Source organism: Protopterus annectens, chromosome 8.part0 (assembly GCF_019279795.1).
Source record: "Protopterus annectens isolate FY-2018-M chromosome 8.part0, PAN1.0, whole genome shotgun sequence".
Taxonomy (NCBI): Eukaryota; Metazoa; Chordata; order Ceratodontiformes; family Protopteridae; genus Protopterus; species Protopterus annectens.
In genome coordinates this window covers 1,413,381,144-1,413,394,671 of record NC_056741.1, presented here as the reverse complement: position 1 = coordinate 1,413,394,671, position 13,528 = coordinate 1,413,381,144, and the positions used below count along the sequence as shown (strand labels likewise).

The 13,528-nt window shown below is 36.2% G+C and overlaps 1 protein-coding gene across 1 annotated transcript in view; it reads right to left on the bottom strand.

Moving 5' to 3' along the window:
- Positions 1-13,528, bottom strand: part of GRIK4 (glutamate ionotropic receptor kainate type subunit 4) — a 5,029,336-nt gene that overhangs the window by 4,504,871 nt on the left and 510,937 nt on the right. Inside the window, exon 2 of the mRNA XM_044081017.1 lies at positions 8,161-8,282. The gene's annotated coding sequence lies outside the window, so the exon portion shown is untranslated. The remainder of the gene's footprint in view (positions 1-8,160; positions 8,283-13,528) is intronic.

The window sequence follows — 13,528 nt, the reverse complement described above, 5'->3', positions numbered from 1 at the left end:
ATGCCATAAAAATATCAAATCAGAGGCACATTGTTGAGATAACCTGATTCAATGTCAGTCAAAACAATTGTTATACGTAAAGTGAGAGGACTTCTGAATATACAAATAAAATATACACTTAAAAGCACTGACTCGGTAAACTGGGTGTGTGTGCAATAAAAGAATTTACTAAAAAAATCAGAATAAATAAAAATAAAGCCAAAAATATTAGAACTGAATGTAAATCACAAACTATGGTTCTTTCCAGAAGTGGCTGCTTACTTAGGAATAAAGCCATATGCACTAGATGTAGTTAATGACATGAAAAGAAGTACTGTAAAGCTTAAAATTGTACATGCAGACTGTACAGAGGTCAGAATTCTTACACAAGAGTGCGTAAGCAAAGAAATAAAGTTAATCCACAAGATTTGCATGTTGCTAAAATGACCTGCCAAAAGAAAGCATGCATGTAGTTGATAAACATAACCAATGTACTTTTGGAATATAGTATGCAATAAGAGCATTGTTTAATCAGAAAATCAACTAATTTAAAGAAATATAGTTATTACTTTAAGCTAAATGTTGCTTCCCATTGTAATGTTTTCCTGAATCTATATTTAAAGCACTGACATCACCACTAATTGTGTATAAACCTGTATGCATTTAGGATTTAAACAAACCAGTGAGCCAAATTTTACTCATTTATGAACCCAAACACAGGAAGCATGAAATTATGCATCAGAGTTGTTTCTTTGGATATTGATGTCTACCAGACCAATATCTTAAGTCATTTGGCTTGTGAGAAGCTAGGTAATGTTAAGAGAATTCAGAACATACTAGCACAGATCCATCTTGCATTTTTGCAATGGCATGTTCATAAATGTATCCAAAGCAAAGTCTCTTATGAATGCTTCAAACACAAAGACTGTAGTAAATATTTCTAAGGCAGCTTTCAATACGAATAGCTATGAAGAAAGCACCACAAAAATATGAAAAGCAAGCTGTCTAAATGTCAGCAATGGGAAAAACATGGTGAAACGCAGCAGTTGTGGTACTGTTTCAAAAGTAGCTCACTCAAACATTTGGGCCACAGACACACTCTCACAGTCGTGATACTGTTTCAAAAGTAGCTCACTCAAACATTTGGGCCACAGACACACTCTCACAGTCGTGATACTGTTTCAAAAGTAGCTCACTCAAACATTTGGGCCAGAGACAGACTCTCACTAAATGTTTCTTCTAGGTAGTGTCAGAAAGTCCCTTGTACCGGGAAAGGTTCCATTCAGTTAGTAAAAGTATGACTTTCAGTGAAACAAGAAAAGCATGATAATATTATCACTTTTTTTGTTGTTGAAAGCAGCATGTGTATGTGTTACAGCTAGACTGATGAACAGCATGATTAACGTAATTTCTCTTTTTTTCTACTCCACTGCTGTGCAATTTTGGAGTTAGTATGTTTTATGATGCAGCAATGTAAATGCTTTTGTACTTTTCATTGTATTTATTGTATTTATTTATTTTTGCTGGATCTGGCAGTTGATATAATGCTTTCATTTGAATCAGTTCCAGTGAAATATACTTTCATTTAACTGATACAAACTCATCAGGAGTACTGTTGCCATTACTTCAATAAGAAATAAACAAGTGAAACATAAACATGAAATGAAGGGGAGTACTACTTTTGTAATGTCCTGTTCTGTTGACACTGAAAAATACGATATTTAAAATGTTGTGATCTTTAAGCAAATTTCCATTTATATGTCATTCCAGAGGTAGTAGTGCTGATTCCCACAGACAAGAAATCTAGATGGTATACCATTGCTTTCTCTTCTAGTTTTTCTAGGGCCATTACAGCGTGTCTACTCCTGCAGAACTAATAGCTTCCTCTTCTCTTATGAGAACCATAAGATGAACATACCACATCAATAAAAGACTGTCCGTTCAGAGCAGGGCTGAATTCAACAATAGGCAACCTAGGCAGCTGCCTAAGGTCCCTTGCTGGCAGGTGGGCCAAACACAATATTAATTAAAAAAAAAGAAAATTTTTCTTACTTGCTGAGTGACTGTGTACTGTCACTTTAAGAATTAAAAAAAATGAAAAGTCTTCCACTTTGCCCTGTCCACATCCTGCTGCTTCCTGCTTTCAGCTAACAAAACAGGACTAAGCATGAATGCAGAGAGGGTTTGAGATTTCAAAGCAGAACAAGAGTGTAACAGCATGTGCTTGGAGTTATACAGCACAGCAGTATGGTTAACACACAGAGTCCATGCAGGCTGCAGCATTTTGCATCAGGTACAACCATACCAACAATGAGAGTGTAACAACAGCCGTTACGAGTTATACAGCATTATATTTTCAGTAACATATGGTTCAAAGCAGAATGATTGTGCAACAGCAGGCATTTGGATTTGTAGAGCAAAATGAGAGTGTGAGTAGGCATTTGGAGTTATGCAGCACTTTATGTTCAATAATGGCAAGTGTGCCTGTCTGTGTGTAAAATGCCCAACTTATGGGGTTTATCAGAGTCATGTCCTGTAAGTTAGGAATGGGCTAAGAGCCTTAATCCAGTTGCCAGACCCACTTCCATTTGGTACACAACATACTTGTTGTTCTGGTTACATTTTTAAGTGATTCAGAATAGCCTGCTAGTCTGACATAGAAGACATTGGGAGGTCAAAAATTAAATGTACTTTTCCTGCAAGCATGTAACCCCCTCCAAATAAAAAAAAAATAAAACAGTATGTTGTAAGCAGTACAATTTCCAATTTGTGTATGATTTGTGGGCTGTGGAACAAAAGCTACTGCTATAGCATTTATATTGTCTGTAATTGTTTTGCCTTATTCATTGCACTAAGGAATGAATTAATTCAGTAATAGGCCCAAATTGTGTGATACAGTCTAAATATGCTGCATGTTAGTAATATATTTTAATAGAACCTTCTTTAGAGCCCCCTGCAGATTCAAAGGGTTTTACATTTGTCATGTCATACAGTCTCATTATTTAGGGTGAAGATCAGAACAGTCTGATCTTCGGCATCCCTTGCGTAGTCATTACTGTATATTACTGTAGTACAGTTTTCAGTACAATATCGGAGTGTAAAAAAGGATTTCTGCAGTTAGTTAAGAAGTGTTACTGTGGTGGTTAGCACAAGCAACTAAAGATCCAACTTATTAATAAGCTGCTTCCTGTGCCAAGGGGGCACGATATGAATATTTCCACCCTCATTTAACCCCCTTGTGATACTGAGCAAGTCATTTAACCAGACAATGCTTTGTAGCAATTCGGAATTTGTACTAGGCTCCTTATGATCTCTAGGACTGCATATCTAATAACTATGAAACAGTTGTTTGCCAGACATTTCTTGTTGTATAGCTGCTCTAGTTCAGGTAATGTTATGACAATATCACCAGTACACTTTTTTTAATGCAACACAGGTAATTTATTGTTCAAGAGAAGAAGAAAAGGCATTTGTAGATGAAGCACTTAAATGCAAAGTTGTTTTCCAGCAATAGCTTCTGCATTAGTAATAGCTCTCCTTAATGTAAAATTATTCAGATGACTTACTTCTGTAGAGATTGTATATATTGAGTTAGCATATGTAAGGTGGTTGATATTTCTTATGCTCTAACAAATACTCTGCTATTTAAAATGTGCTACACATGGCTGGATCTTCTAGTATGCTGGTACAGAGTCAACAAAGCAGTCATAACTGGTACTGGGGTATAGGGCTCTCTGAGGATGAAAGTACCTTACTAGTCAACCTGTTGCTTGACTACCACTAACTCAGGCAGAAAGGAATGCATTAGCCAAGGTTAGGACCTCAGCACTGCATTTTTAAACAGTCAGTAATCTGGCTTTGCAGGACTAGTGACTGTGTGTGTGTGTGTGTGTGTGTGTGTGTGTGTGTGTGTGTGTGTGTGTGTGTGTGTGTGTGTGTGTGTGTGTGTGTGTGTGTGTGTGTGCACATGCAGGAGTGAGAATTAAGCTGGAATGTGCTTGTGTGAAATAAAAGAACTAACCAAGTAAAACATACACAAATAAACAAAACTGTTCTAAATGTGGCAAGCTACCAAGTTGCATCCAAAACAGCACAAGGCAATTACTAAAAATGAAATAAACTTTTATTCTCTCACAGTAGTTAAGTGTTTCATCCTTGAAAGATGGGACTTCATCAGAACAATCAAAACAACCAGCACAAATGAATAAATACTTGCAATGAAAGTCATATGACCATAAACTTAATAAATTTCTAATTAAGAACAGGAACCTCCTAACAAATTAACAAAAATTGAATAAATAGACAGATTATCACAACATAAAAACCATAAATTGTTTGTGTCTTTCGGCTTTTCCCGGTTAGGGGTCGCCACAGCGGAACTCTGGTCCGCTAATGATTGGCAGTAGACTTTCACGTGCTGGCTTGCCGGGCCTAACGCACAACCTTCAATGAAGGAACACCCATTCACGCATGTCGACACACAGAAGACGCTCTAACTGAGAATCGAACGGGCAATGTCTAACTGTGAGGCGACAACGCTACAGCAGCACCACCACCGCGGGACTATAAAAACCATAAATATATTTAAAAATATTCATTATAAATCCTGTGCTCTAGTTTTTAGGATGGGAACAATGGATATCTGTTCATTTAAACCTGGTGGCATGTTTGCATTCAATTTAAGTTGCCAAAATAATTTAAGTTTATGGTCATATGAGTTTCATTGCAAGTATTTATTCATTAGAAAAAAAATCGGATGTACACTGACAGATTTATCGTAACTGGGGAGAAACAGCCATGAAATAGGCCACTGAAATGGTTGGGGGTAGAACCCTAGCCCATTACCCTGCCTAGGGCCACATTTGGCCATTATCTGGCTCTTCTCCAGAGTACTATGCTGCTCACCCAGTTCTTTCTTTAAGTAAATAGGAATATTTAACTTCATAGGTTCATACCAGGCATACAGCCTAATGGTGCATAAAATGCTAGACTTCAATTGTCCTACGTATGTCCCTGTATTCAGCTTGCCCCTTTTGACAGGTGAATAATGACCTTCACCTGAAGGTGAAGTTTATTCCATAGATGAGGAAAAAGATGGGCAATAAATGGTTCTCACTTTTGATATTAACAGAGATTTAACCCTGATAGCATTTGTGGACTTGCTGTCCTTCTCCACTACATGTTCAATACATAATATTTCAAAGAGGAGTTGGGGGGCGCAACCTATATCTAATCTCTGTTGTGTACAGTTCAGATGGATACAAGCTTCACAACTCAAGGTTTGAAAATTTCATACCATTACTATTGCCAAAGATATTGACTGGTTATTTATTATATGACATTCTGGTAGCACAAGGCTGGTACTGTTGCAGTTAGCTATTACATCTGGCTTTGGATATCACTCCATCTCACTCAAACACGCTGCAGTAGGGATTTTGTGTCACTATCAGCCAATGATTTTATATCTTTAGGAGCTGCTATATATTCAACTGCTCCCAAACTTCACATATACCTTAAACTACTAGTTCCCCTTCAGAGGTGCATTACTTGAACGCTTATTGCCACAAACCACTCATTTTTGTCTTGGATTTAACTTTATTATGTGGTTAATACGTATGGACAAGCAAAGCAATAGACTTTAGAAGCCTGATAATTTATCTATGTCTAAGAACAGGAATGAAATGATCATATGAATTTGTGACAATATTTTGCATTAATTTTACTAATAAAATACAAAAAGTTGATCTTAGTCTGGTTGAAAAATTTACAGATATCACTTTTTAATTAGAAAGTACTGTGATGGCTTTAAATGGAAATGTTACGTGAACAAATAACAGAAAATGCAGCGACTCTATCGCTATGTCAATTAATTAGCATTTTAAACTATGGTTAGTAATGGAAGCTCTAGTACAAAAATATCATTTAAATGTGCTTAACAATGGAAAATAAATTTATTTTATTGATTTATTTATTTTATTTTACATTTGTTGACCGGGCTAGTCCAACTGGATATAAGTCCATTTTCAGCAGAGTCCCGGGGAGAAAAGCTCCACAAAACACAGTATTATTTATATTATGTGACATTTTACAAATGCAGGATTCTGAATGAACAGAAATTGTTTGATGATATGGCAAGCTTAAGATAACGGTGTCAGACCCATTGATTTGATAGGAGAATTTTTTGTTGCGTTTTAACTGAGTTTGCATTCTGAATGCATTTCCATGGTAGTGGGATATGGATCCCTAGTTTAGCTACACTATTTGAATATAGTCAGTCACCTACAGCATTCAGTGATTTGGTTACAGTGATTAGTGATTTTTCTCTACTAAAGTAAAATTCTGTTAGGGAAGTAGTGTTGCATTAAGTTGTTAAGGGCTGTGCAATTTTCTGGCTTAAGGACAGAAAGGTCTGTATGTTATATTTAGATGAGGAGGAGCTAGGTTATGTGGTACTTCTGACTAGTTTAATTCTCTGAGGGCTGGCAGTGATATGTTCTACTATAATAGTTTACTGCAAATGTATCTAATTTATTACCACATTGCTCAAGTTTGGACAGTTGTGTGACCTGAAGTTTAGTGAAGTTTGAGGCAGACTATAGAAGAGATGGCAGTTAATAAAGAGGAAGCTATAAGTCTTCTGGTTATGTCAGTAAGGTAGTTTTTACTCTGTTTAGTGTATCTAGTTTTTGATGATTTTTTTAATTATGTGTGATATATGGTGGTTGAATTTCAGCTGGTCCTGAATGATATCACTAATGTTGTGTGGCTTATTTGTTCTATCATGGTGCTGCTGGCAGAGACAGAAGAGAATATTCTTCTTTTGGTAGAGATGTGTTGCAGGGTGAAAAGCAATGTTTTTTGTTTTTTAAGATTAAGTAGTAGTTCTGAATTCTTTATCCATGTTTCAAACAATTGTTGGAGTGTATAGACCACTAAAGTCAAGTGAAGATAACCTAGAGGAATTCATACATTTATTTCATGAAGTACAGGAGGGAAGAATAATATTAGCTGGGGACCTAAATTTGCCAGAAACAAATAGGAATAATATTGATTCAGTCTTCCAAATACAACTTCCACATGTACAGCAGGTGTAAAAGCTACATTTGATTCAACATTAGTAAGGAAGTTATTCACAATATATTCAGGAACAACAATTGCTTCAGATTGTAAAAAAAGCCTACTAGGGAACGGAACATACTAGATATTCTTTGTGTTCCTACACTAATTACTATAAATTCAAGTCTGGTTTTACCACCACTGATATGCAGTGATCATGGGGTTATTAAGGGTCAATTTATTGCTAGATAATTCTGCCAAACTGAAATCTAAACCAATGCACAGAAGGTTAATTACAGTTTACAATAAACAATTCCACTGACGCCAGTAAAAGAAACAGTCTCCAACACTGGTCTAGATTAACTAATCACTTTCATTCATTTAATGCATCCTTGAACTTCTTCAGAAATAAAAATACATAGTTAGACCTAACATTTAAAAATGGAGTAATGACATCACATAACCCACTTGAGACAATCAAACAATTTTGTGAACAGCTTGTAAATTTAAAAAATATTGTATCTAAAAACAAAACTTAATGAAACAAATAATGTACTCATGCAATGAAACTCTATGAAGCAATAAATGCATTAAAATTATATAATAATCAAAATATTGATATATTTATATTATTCTAACTGCATTATATATTATATATATATTAATATATTTCTATTATTATTATATAACATAAAATGCCTTCTGTTAGCACAGAAACTGTGAACTAATTTTGTGTTGTTCAAAAGTATTTTTTTTCACTAAACAATGCATAGAGCATTGAGTGGTATCATTTTGATGCATTTATTGTTTAATAGAGTTTCACTTCATGAGCATATTATTTGTTTCATTAAGGAAGTCTGTAAGGTTCAACGATAGTGTAATAAACTTCCAATGACTTTCAAGAAGAAGGTCTCTGAGCCATCAGTGCTAACACTCCCATACCTTAAGAAAGTAGTGGATACATGGTTAACTACCTAAAAAGCTTCTTGGGAGAGTTTAACATCGAATGGGCATTTGACCTTTAGTTTATATCACCTGCAATCCTTGATGTTCCCCATTAATTTTCAGAATCAATTAAAAGAAAATGTCCACAGAGCCATTTGGTCAACATTATGAAGTTCTTACCTTGTCTGGGCTACCTCTGTCCAAGCCAGTCTTCATAACCTTGAGGGGTGTAATCAAAGCTCATTCCATAAGTCCAAAATCCACAAGTACTAAAATCAGTGATGCTGATTCTTCAGTGGTAGCTTAACATAAAAAGAGTTGTGGATACATCATTAACCATTAGTTCAACATATTATGATACCATATTAACTCACACTTGCATGCATACCCTACCAACAGGACTACACCTCGCACAGTGTTCTCACTAAACAGAGGAAATTCCTTTAGGTTACCTGCTAGCCTTGTTAGTAAGGGATACTTGCAGAGAAGATGTGTGCCCTTCACTGACAGTCATTACAGAAACTGTTTCAAATCTTTAATTAAAAGAAAAGCATTATGCTCCATGATGTCATATGAAAAACATGCATTTTTATTTCTAGTGAAGTAGTTTATGTCTAGGATGTTAAACAGCTCCATCATGTGGTGACTGATGATGTAATTATACTGATTTGTTCATGCAGTGTGAACTATTATCACTTAACATTTGAAAAAGTCTGTTACTTCATATCATCATAAATTTATATTAAAAAAAGTTTAGATTTTAACTGTCAATATTCCTATAACTATGCCTTTTCTTAGTTCATGCATATTGGCAGCTTGTCATTGTTAACCAAAAACTAGCCAACAACGTTTCCTACCATAAGCCTGAAAACTGTAACTGTGACACTAACTAAGAAAACTCAATTGAGAGTGCCAAATAAACACTATGCATCTCAAATGCAATTAAATCAATTTGTAGTGGTTTCACCCCTAGCACAACTAGTACTTGTCTATACAGAGTATGAGAACACAGTCACAAAGTAAGGGAAAGGTTTCACCCCCACACAACTAATACTTACATATACAGACTACAAGACCACAGTGCCAGTATAAGGGAAAGGTTTTACCCCCAACACAACTAATATATGTATATACAGAGTATAAGATCACAGTGCCACAATAAGGGGAAGATTTCACCCCACACACAACTAATACTTATATATATACAGAGTGTGATTATATCAGGTAGTGCCATCTGTGCCAGGGAGAGTAGAGCATTGCATGTGTAACATATGCCAGCATACCTAGCTGGAGTTTGGCAAAGAATTTTATGTGATTTGACTATCACACTGATTTGTACAGATGCTTGTGTTAAAAATGTATTTGTAAAGTTGCTTGTGTTAAAAATGCATCAATAGTGGGTTCTGCTGGACAGAAAAGAGATAGACATGTATGTCATACAGTATTATAACTGATTAAATGTATTTGCTTTAACAGAGAATTCTGGAAGGGAAGAAGTTAATCTTAGTCCAGCTAATTTTGAAAAATAGGTTGAAAATTAAATGGTTTGGTTTAGGCCATAAACATTTTATCTTACAGGTCTTACTGCAGCCAGAGACAAAAATGTCTGGAAAAAACAGGACTATGAATCTTAGGGGGTGAACTAATTGCTACAATGGAAGTGTTGAAGTTTTTGAAATTGTTTTATAGCTTTCAGATGCTGCAACAGATCTTAGCAAAGCTCTGGGTGTGTATTGTACCAGCATCAGGTGACCAGATGTGATGTCCTTCTATAACCAGCACTAAAATAATTTTTAAATATTAGTGAGAGATAAGATGGCACTCTTGCAGCATCGCTTTGTCTCCCAGAACCTGAAAGGAATGTTTTATATCGCATATGACTAAAACTCTGAAGTTTATTGTAACTAGATATTCAGTATTCTCATGTTTTCTATTTTATCATTTATTATTAAATATTTCTATTCGTTTCACTGTGGCTAGTCTTTTAGTGAAAACTTTTAGCATCTTAAGAGTACGTATGCTTATTTTAGTGACACTATGGCTGCTCATTAAAGCCTTGCTGCACTGGTCAAATGATACGATTGTGTTAGTATTAATTTTACTCAGTATAATTGAGTAGCCTTGTAAGGGCCTTAGGGTAGCTGACTGGCAGCAGACCTTATAGTCAGAGCAAAGGAGGCACAGCTGGTAAATCTGTGCCAGCCTTTCCCAGGTAGGTGTGTGTGTGTGTGTGTGTGTGTGTGTGTGTGTGTGTGTGTGTGTGTGTGTGTGTGTGTGTGTGTGTGTGTGTGTTTGTTAAAATCAAATATCCAAGTGTGTGTTTCAGCTACTTGGAACAGGGGCACAGAGCTCCAAAGTGGTCAGTGGGGAGTCTTGTTTGGGGCCTGGAGAGAGACAGAGAGTCCAGCCCTAGGTGTGCAGTGTGCTCCCTGTGTGCTCTTAAGGGAAATTGTGCTTGGTGCACAGAGCTGCATCTAAAAATACTGTATGAATCCATTTTTGCTCCTAGTGTCCATCCCTCAATGGTGTCAGTGGTGAGGATTGAGGCTTCTTGATTGCTAGCCCGGTGTAGGGACTGTCACACCAAGAATGAGACCCAGTGCCAGAGTAAGAGGAAATTTTAACCCCTACACAACTAATACTTATATATACTGAGTATAAGATTAGAGTGCCAGAGTAACGGGAAGACTTTCAGGTACTGCAACCTGAGACTTGGGATTTACTCCTCATATGCACACTTTTCAGTTTTGTTACTCCAATAAGCTCAATTGAATTTCAACAGGAACCTATCCGAGACAGTAAAATCATGAGTTCCTCCTCCATTCCTGTTTGCATTTTAGCTGGTGTTAACTTCATCACTTCACCATAGCTGCTTGATCTGGCCCTGCACAAACACAGATGCTGCTCAAATCAATTTACTGTTAACTATAATTCTAGAAAGGCCGCCAACCAGCAAGCTCTTTTAGAATCCATCAGAGTGAAAATGGCAGCAGAACGGCTTCAGTCCAACATGGGTCACAACTGAGGCATTGTATTAGTACAAACAGACACCAGGTATTTAAAAATAACAATCAGTGATGATTAAATTGTCACACTAATTTACCCAGTGACTGTTGCAGTAAATATTCATTTTATCTCATTTACTCTTTAAAGATATGCTAGGTTGATATGTGGGTCAAATTGTTTTTGTTATGTCATAACCAAATATATTATTATGCAACTTCTTTACCATTAGCAAGCAAAGCTATGGCAGAACATGTATCATATTCCACTGCCCAACATAATTTGGTTGCCCATAAATATTCAGATTGTAACTTCAGCATGTATGTTAATTGTCAGATATCTTATAAGCAAATACCAACTTGTTCCCATTTTATACCAATTCTGTGCAACTAAACAACATGAATATCCCTATATAATATTACCGGTCAAAGAAACTATTGTAAAATTACTCCTTTTTTTGAGAAAGTAATACTCTTATTTTTCTTTTGGATCACTCATTTACCCATAGTAACTCCAACCACTTCTGCAAGCTTGCTTACCTTTAACCTCATCCTCTGAACTACAGAACATCAAATTCATTAACTGCTAATAAAGAATGTTATAATCCACCAAAATGAAGATATTTCAACAAATTCTTCTACATTCACAGATTTGACATCATCCATACTACTCAACTCCTGATTTAATTTCTGGGCTTACATCATGCCAAACATTATTTTATTTTATTTTATTTTACATTTGTTAACCGGGCTAGTCTAACTGGATACATGCCCATTTTCAGTAGAGGCCCGAGGAGTTAAGCTCCAAGTTAGGACAATAAAATTAATACAATAAAGTATAAGGATACATGAACAAATATAAAGTATTAACAGTATGCGTAAACAGATTATCACAGTAAAATGTACATTGCATGATACAAGAATAAATAAAGGGATATAAATACAATCAGAGTAGTCAAGAGAAATATGCAACATAGTTTAAAAAGGAAAATAGAGTTGCTTAATGAGTAGATGGGTTAGGTAGAGTAGAGTATATAGAGACACTTTGACTAGCTGTTTTAAATTAAGGCAGTGATGGGTTCTAAAAGGATTACCAGTTGCAAATCTAGCTATATTATTGTAGGACATTTCCAATTTGTTGAGATTATTTTTTGAAAGGTTAGTAAAAATGGATGATGCATAAAGTAGAGAAGAGATTAGATGAGTGTGTGCTATTGTGGTTCGAGCTGAAGGTAGGAAAAATGATTTTATCCTGTAGAGAGAGCCTAGCTTTTTATTGACTGTTTTTATAGTATTGTTAATATGGATGTCAAAGTTCAGATTATTGTCAATGGTGACTCCTAATAGTTTTGTGGATGGGTCTGGAGATATAATGGTATTATTGATAGAGTTTATTGAGAAATACAGTGGAGGGGATTTCTTGGTAGGAGAGAAGAGGAGGAGTTTAGTATTTTTGGGGTTTAGGAGAAGGCATCTATGTGTGAACCATTGCTCAACTGTATTGAATACTTGATGGGTCAGATGGAGTAGTTCAGAAGAGGAGGGGGCTGAGCAAATCAGTGTAGAGTCATCTGCATATTGTATGCATGTAGCTTGGGGGATGGCAAGGTGAAGATCGTTTATGAATATGGAAAAAAGTAGAGGTCCAAGGATGGAACCCTGGGGGACTCCGAGGTTGACAGGGAGATGAATAGATAGAGACTTGTGCCATAGTACGGCCTGTTGTCTTTTATCCAGGTAGGACTGGAACCACTTAATAGAGGATGTATCTAGTGACAGGGATTTTAGCATTGTGATGAGAATTTGGTGATTTACCATGTCAAATGCTTTAGACAGGTCAATGAAAAGGGCAGAAGAGAGTTTGTTAAGGTTGCAGTTATTGTTAATACAGTCTGTGAAGGAAAGAAGGGCAGTTGTAGTGCTATGTGAGGGTCTAAAACCATGTTGACAATTGGCTAGTAGGTTATTATGCATTTGATGATCAAGTAATTGTTTGTGGATGCATTTTTCCATGATCTTTGCCAGAGGTGAGAGAAAGGCAATGGGGCGGTAGTTGGAGAGGTCTGTGGATTGTCCTCCTTTGTGGAGAGGGATTATATGGGATATTTTCCATAAACTGGGAATAAAACTTTCAGTAATAGTCCTATTGATTAGGATAGAAATTGGATAGGCAATAGCTTTGGCTGATTGTTGTAAGAATTCAGCAGGTAGTTGGTCTGCTGAGGGGGAGCAGGGTTTTAGTTTCTGTAGAAGGGTTAGGATATATGATGTTGGGACAGGTTGTAAATGAAAAGTAGGGGGTAAGGTTGGTTGTTTGGAAGGTAGAGTGAAGTTGTTAGGAGATAGTTGACGGGCTAATGTTTGTATAGCATCTGTAAAAAAGTTGTTAAAGTCACTGGCTATGTTTATTGGTGTTTTGTGTTCTGAATTTAGAGGGTTTGGAGTAGTGGATTGTCCTGGGTGGAGTTGTTGGTTAATACTAGGCCAAAATTTCTGTGGTTTATTAGTATGGGCTTGTTGGGATTGGAGGTAGTAGTTTTTTTTGT